Source organism: Palaemon carinicauda, chromosome 14, assembly GCF_036898095.1.
Source record: "Palaemon carinicauda isolate YSFRI2023 chromosome 14, ASM3689809v2, whole genome shotgun sequence".
NCBI lineage: Eukaryota > Metazoa > Arthropoda > Malacostraca > Decapoda > Palaemonidae > Palaemon > Palaemon carinicauda.
In genome coordinates, this window is record NC_090738.1 from 80372368 (window position 1) to 80379867 (window position 7500).

The following is a 7500-nucleotide window of genomic DNA, read 5'->3' on the forward strand; positions in this document are numbered from 1 at the left end:
CAGAGAGCATTGTTTGATATAATTTATCATATCAATTTCACCAGAGAGAGTAGCTTGAATTCCTTAGAAGGTAGACTTCTAAAAGATGTTTCATACAAGGGCATTTACAACGGCCATTTGATAAATTATGAAATCATATATATATATATATATATATATATATATATATATATATATATATATATATATATATATATGTGTGTGTGTGTGTGTGTGTGTGTGTGTGTGTTCATACATACATAAGATTTATTATATTTCAACCTATAGTTTTATATATTTATTTACGTTATGATTACCAGTACCTATTTTTGTTACCTAAAGGTATATGACAAATATCATTGCTAGTTTGTCACTGGAATCATACCAGACTTCAATTAATGAACCAATCAACCTTACTTTGAGAAATCCATTGACATTGTCTACATGGCAAGCTGATATACTCGTATCAAAGTATTCATTAGCTTTGCTCTTCCAAAATAATGTTATCACCAATTGCTGGAAACCATAGATTTATGAGGGATGGAAAGAAAAAAAAAAACAAGAAATGAACACTTATACATTTTACTCATCATCACTCTCATGGAAAAATATTGTTTTATATTTCTACTAATGTTTTTATTCAATTTTTTTATTTGATTTTATTTTTTAGTCGCAAATCTAAAATTTGTAGGAGTCCCAGTAGAATATCTCTCAGTGCGATTCCACACCCCTGTTTTAAACCTCTTCTATCATGTTTGATAATTTGTGTTAACCATCTAATCATTATCTACCACCATAAAACATTTTATTGCTCTTCCGGCTCATTTGATATGTGCAGTACACAGTCTTTCCTAACAGGGATTTACTCGGTAGCCTAATAACAATGGGAATGAAGGAAAGGAGGCAAGAAGGAAGGGGGTGGGGTGGGGGTGGGGGGAGTACTAGGATAGCCATAGGTGTAAACACCGAAGGAGGGTTGGGGGAACCTCTGCACCACAGTTACGTGATTAAGTAACACTTCTTCGAAACACTCTGAAGGAAGGGGAAAAGTTCCTCTTTTTTCTAAGAGTAAACGGGTTGATTAAGCACATCTGTCAATTCATTGTACCACCAAAAAATTAGGCCAATGTTTGAAACATTCATTGCTGTAGTTTTATGGAAATTCATAAGCCGGTTTGTTAGATATTAAGGAAAAACACTATTACATGGCCTCTGGAAACGATAGTAGTTACCCGCTGGAGACGACCCCCCCCCCCCCCCTGCTCATCCCGAGAAGCAACCCAGAGACCAGAAAAAGGATCAGTGGGTCACTGGCAACTGAACAAGTATGCCTTGATTTAGGGTTTTGTCATAAAAATGTATAAAGCTTTCCAGTTCGCTGACACTGCTGTACTATGTCTCTCTGTAACTTTGACATTTTCTTTGGAAATGCTGTGACCAGATTTCAATGGATGGTCATAAATAGTCGAAACAGGTTTCCAAGTTAAAGGTATATTGGTTCCTATCGATCTCCCCATTTGCTCCGAAATTCTACGCTGAAGCTCTCTAGATGTGCTTCCAGTGTGGTGCTCATTATAGAGTGCACATTGAAAAGTTTATATGACACCGGAACACAAGGGAGTAGGTAAACTCCCCTTATATTTAAAAAGTGAGCCAAGTGAGAGTTTACTAGTAAAAAATAGTTTCAAATCTGTATGTGGATAAAACTTCTCACAACACTCAAAACCTGTTCTTAGTCTCTCCGAAACGCAACCATATTACAGAAAGGAGACTTATAACTTTTTTTTACTGAGTGTTTGAATTGATAAATTTTGACTGTAATTTTCATGTAAAAACCTCTTGATTTGTTTGTAATAGAAGTTCAGAGAGAACCCATTGGTAATAGAAAGAAAATATTTTAGAAAATTTTCTTCATCGTGAAACCTCAAATAAGTTGAACATAATTGATAACATTTATATAACAGTGTATTTATTGAACTAGTTGTGTAGATTTTTTGTTTCTAACTTGAAAAAGAAAATAGTGCTCACTCCTAAGAAAAGTGTTTTTCAGAGAGAACCCATTGGTAATAAAAAGAAAATATTTTAGAAAATTTTCTTCATCGTGAAATCTCAAAGAAGTTGAACATAATTGATAGAATTTATATAACAGTGTTTTTATTTAACTAGTTGTGTAGATTTTTTGTTTCTAACTTAAAAAAAAAATAGTGCTCACTCCTAAGAAAAGTGTTTTTCCGAAATATTGTGGTTTCAAAGGTATTATGTTTCCAAGAGACCAAGAAATCGCAAAGAGGCAAAGTATCATACTATTTACTTTCTTTTGAGAATTTTATATTACGATGCTTTGAAATTAAATGGCTGTTCAGCTGCCAGTGACCCATTGATACATTTTCCGGACTGTGGGTTGCGCCTCTGAGTGGGTGGTCATCGTCTCCGGTTGGTGACTAGGTATATTAGTTATTGAGTCTTTTTATAGTTATATAGTTATATGTGTAATATGTCTTTTATATGGTTTTTTGCTATTTGATTAGTTTGATTTTAGAGCTAGCAGGGCAGTTCTGGGAAGTATATCTTCCTAATTATATACTTATGATGATTTTTAAATTCTTTATTAATTTACCATAATTATGATTGTATATAGGCTGAAGATGACCATTTTATTTTTCCTTTTATATATATATATATATATATATATATATATATATATATATATATATATATATATATATATATATATATATATATATATATATATATATATGTACACACAGGATATACGGAATGTAGGACTATAATCAGGGTAGGTTTCGATAGTCACTGCAGGATGTAATATTCAGATACCGATACGAAATGCATCTGCCTCAAATAATGCCTAACGCTTTCACCACTATCACAGATTTTATATATAAATTCATACCCAGACTTATTGTTGAGGCATGGCTAGATATCAGACTACTCTTTTATAATACTTTGGCATTCTTTAAGATGGAGTTTGAAGAGCCAATTATGAAAAACTAATTCTTCACTATTAATAAGCATAAGCAATCTTTTTATGGTTTCAATGCATTACTTTCTTGATTTAAAATCATCAATTTCTGGTGATTTCATTTATAGAAACTCTCTCTTTTGATTATAATTATCTTCATAAATGTTTTTAATGTACGGCTAAATTATCAAGTTATTTCATATATCTATTTGAAAATATCTCATGTTGCTCCAACACAGTAGCTCTTTAACCTTTATTTCAAAATACTATTTAAGGTTCCGCATTTAATTTTTAGGCAAAATTGGTTCCATCTTCCACGGTTTAGTCTCTAAAGTTTTTTGATACAATGGTTATATTATTATTATTTTTTTTTCTTTTTATAGAAAAGTACTGTTTTTCTATTACAAAGATATTACAGGCAGAGAAAAAAAGTTACAACGAAGAACGTGAAGAATAATTAATAAAAGTGAGAAATAGGTAATAATATTACTAGCTAAAGATTGCAAGCCGGCAACTGTAAAAACGAAAACAAAACACACCAACAAAGAGAATTTTAATGGAGAGAGAGAGAGAGAGAGAGAGAGAGAGAGAGAGAGAGAGAGAGAGAGAGAGAGAGAGAGAGAGAGATTATTGAAATGCCATATTACCCGTGTTTTAACGCCTACATTTTTGGCCGAGTTTTAGAGCCTCTTAACTTTCCATGACTTCGTCACAGCTGACAAATGATGTTTCTGTCCATTTATCAGAGTAAGCAATTTTCTGACAAAAGTATCCGCAGAAAACAAAATCTAGCTTCAAAAGCTTTTTATGGAATTTGTCGAAACTTCCATTACGCCAGAATTGTTTATGGTGTGTTAACAATACGTAGAACATAGGGCTAAAGATGAACCCTCGTGAATTGTATGGTGCAATTATGGATCGTATTATTACCTCCACCAAAGAGGTAATACGATCGAAACAGTTTATCTATTTGTGTATATGTGTGGACAGGATAATGTCAAAAATAGTCGACGTATTTTGACGAAATTTTCACGTCAGATAGTCCTTATATCATGGACAACTTCATTAAATTTCGGTGATGGTCAGTATCCTGATCAGGATTCTAGTTTGATTCTAAAGATAACGGCAAAAGAAATGGACATATTTTGACAAAATTTCCACCACTGATAGATTCTAGGCTACAGACGACTCCATTCAAAGATTTGGAGATGAACCTGTTCTAGATCAGGATTTTAGATGGCGATTGGTATGTTTTTTCTCTGTCTGTCTGTCAGTGAAAGGGATTACGTTAGGACTACTTCGAAGATTTTGATGAAACTCTTCCTATAGACAGATCTTTTGTCATGAATGACTATATTTAATTTTGATATTCCCGATCAGGATAGGGATTCTAGATGTGGATTTACATAATCCACCCGTTTAATGATAACGTAACAAAAATTTACAGATTTTGACGAAATTCCAAATACTGCTACAGCTTAGGCTACGGACGACTCCATTAACATTTGTAGATGATTCGGTTCCGGATCCGGATTTGTATTTTTGTCTGTGTATCTGTCAATCAGTTAACAGGATTACGTCAGTTCTTATGTTGTGGACCATTCCATTAAATTTTGGAAATGATCCGGGTCAGGATCTAGATTCTAGATCAAGATTCTCTGATTCTTTGTGGTCAGCATTACGTTTAAAGGACACTAGGGATTTTGACGAAATTTCCCCCAAAGGTAGATCTTGTGTGATAGACGATCATATTAAATTATATAGATGATCTCGACCCGGATTTGCATTTTTGTCCGTTTTAAATATATTGTTAAAAAAGATGTTTAGATTTTGACGAAATATTCATGACTGAGAGATGTTAGGCCATTTTTTATTCCAACAACCTTTGGCAAAGGTAAAAAATATCTGATTATTATTATTATTATTATTATTATTATTATTATTATTATTATTATTATTAGTTCCTAATATTTATGCGTATACTTTTACTATTACTACTACTACTACTACTACTACTGAAACTACTACTTTAATAATAATAATACATACATACATATACCAAAGGCACTTCCCCCAATTTTGGGGGGTAGCCGACATCAACAAGAAACAAAAAAAAAAAAAAAGGGGACCTCTACTCTCTACGTTCCTCCAGCCTAACCAGGGACTCAGCCGAGTTCAGCTGGTACTGCTAGGGTGCCACAGCCCAACCTCCCACATTTCCACCACAGATGAAGCTTCATACTGCTGAGTCCCCTACTGCTACTACCTCCGCAGTCATCTAAGGCACCGGAGGAAGCAGCAGGGCCTACCGGAACTGCGTCACAATCGCTCGCCATTCATTCCTATTTCCAGCACGCTCTCTTGCCTCTCTCACATCTATCCTCCTATCACCCAGAGATTTCTTTACACCATCCATCCACCCAAACCTTGGCCTTCCTCTTGTACTTCTCCCATCAACTCTTGCATTCATCACCTTCTTTAGCAGACAGCCATTTTCCATTGTCTCAACATGGCCAAACCACCTCAACACATTCATATCCACTCTAGCCGCTAACTCATTTCTTAAACCCGTTCTCACCCTCACCACTTCGTTCCTAACCCTATCTACTCGAGATACACCAGCTATACTCCTTAAACACTTCATCTCAAACACATTCAATTTCGCTCTCTCCATCACTTTTATTCCCCACAACTCCGATCCATACATCACAGTTGGTACAATCACTTTCTCATATAGAACTCTCTTTACATTCATGCCCAACCCTCTATTTTTTACTACTCCCTTAACTGCCCCCAACACTTTGCAACCTTCATTGACTCTCTGACGTACATCTGCTTCCACTCCACCATTTACTGCAACAACAGACCCCAAGTACTTAAACTGATCCACCTCCTCAAGTAACTCTCCATTCAACATAACATTCAACCTTGCACCACCTTCCCTTCTCGTACATCTCATAACCTTACTCTTACCCACATTAACTCTCAACTTCCTTCTCTCACACACCCTTCCAAATTATGTCACTAGTCGGTCAAGCTTCTCTTCTGTGTCTGCTACCAGTACAGTATCATCCGCAAACAACTGATTTACCTCCCATTCATGATCATTCTCGCCTACCAGTTTTAATCCTCGTCCAAGCACTCGAGCATTCACCTCTCTCACCACTCCATCAACATACAAGTTAAACAACCACGGCGACATCACACATCCCTGTCTCAGCCCCACTCTCACCGGAAACCAATTGCTCACTTCATTTTCTATTCTAACACATGCTTTACTACCTTTGTAGAAACTTTTCACTGCTTGCAACAACCTTCCACCAACTCCATATAACCTCATCACATTCCACACTGCTTCCCTATCAACTCTATCATATGCTTTCTCCAGATCCATAAACGCAACATACACCTCCTTACCCTTTGCTGAATATTTCTTGCATATCTGCCTAACTGTAAAAATCTGATTCATACAACCCCTACCTCTTCTAAAACCACCCTGTACTTCCAATATTGCATTCTCTGTTTTATCCTTGATCCTATTAATCAGTACTCTACCATACACTTTTCCAACTACACTCAACAAACTAATACCTCTTGAATTACAACACTCATGCACATCTCCCTTACCCTTATATAGTGGTACAATACATGCACAGACCCAGTCTACTGGTACCATTGACAACACAAAACACACATTAAACAATCTCACCAACCATTCAAGAACAATCACACCCCCTTCCTTCAACATCTCAGCATTCACACCATCCATACCAGATGCTTTTCCTACTCTCGTTTCATCTAGTGCTCTCCTCACTTCCTCTATTGTAATCTCTCTCTCATTCTCATCTCCCATCACTGGCACCTCAACAGCTGGAACAGCAATTATATCTGCCTCCCTATCATCCTCAACATTCAGCAAACTTTCAAAATATTCCGCCCACCTTATCCTAGCCTCCTCTCCTTTTAACAACCTTCCATTTCCATCTTTCACTGTCTCTTCAATTCTTGCGCCGGCCTTCCTTACTCTTCACTTCTTTCAAAAACTTTCTATTCTCTTCATATGACTGACCCAGTCCCTGACCCCACCTCAGGTCAGCTGCCCTCTTTGCCTCACGTACCTTGCTTTTTACTTTCACCTTTTTCTCTCTATATTTTTCATACTTCTCTATACTATTACTCTGCAGCCATTCTTCGAAAGACCTCTTTTTCTCTTCCACTTTTACCTTCACTCCTTCATTCCACCATTCACTGCCCTTCCTCATGCTGCCTCCAGCAACCTTCTTGCCATATACATCACTTGCTATCCCAACAAAATTTTCTTTTGCTAACTTCCACTCCTCCTCTAAATTACCAGTTTCTCTTACTCTCACCTCGTCATATGCCATTTTCAACCTTTCCTGATATTTACTTTTTACCCCCGGTTTTATTAACTCTTCAACCCTCACTAGCTCGCTTTTACATCCACCTACTCTATTCCCCCACTCTTTTGCTACAACTAAATTTCCTTCCACCGAAAAATGATCAGACATACCGTTAGC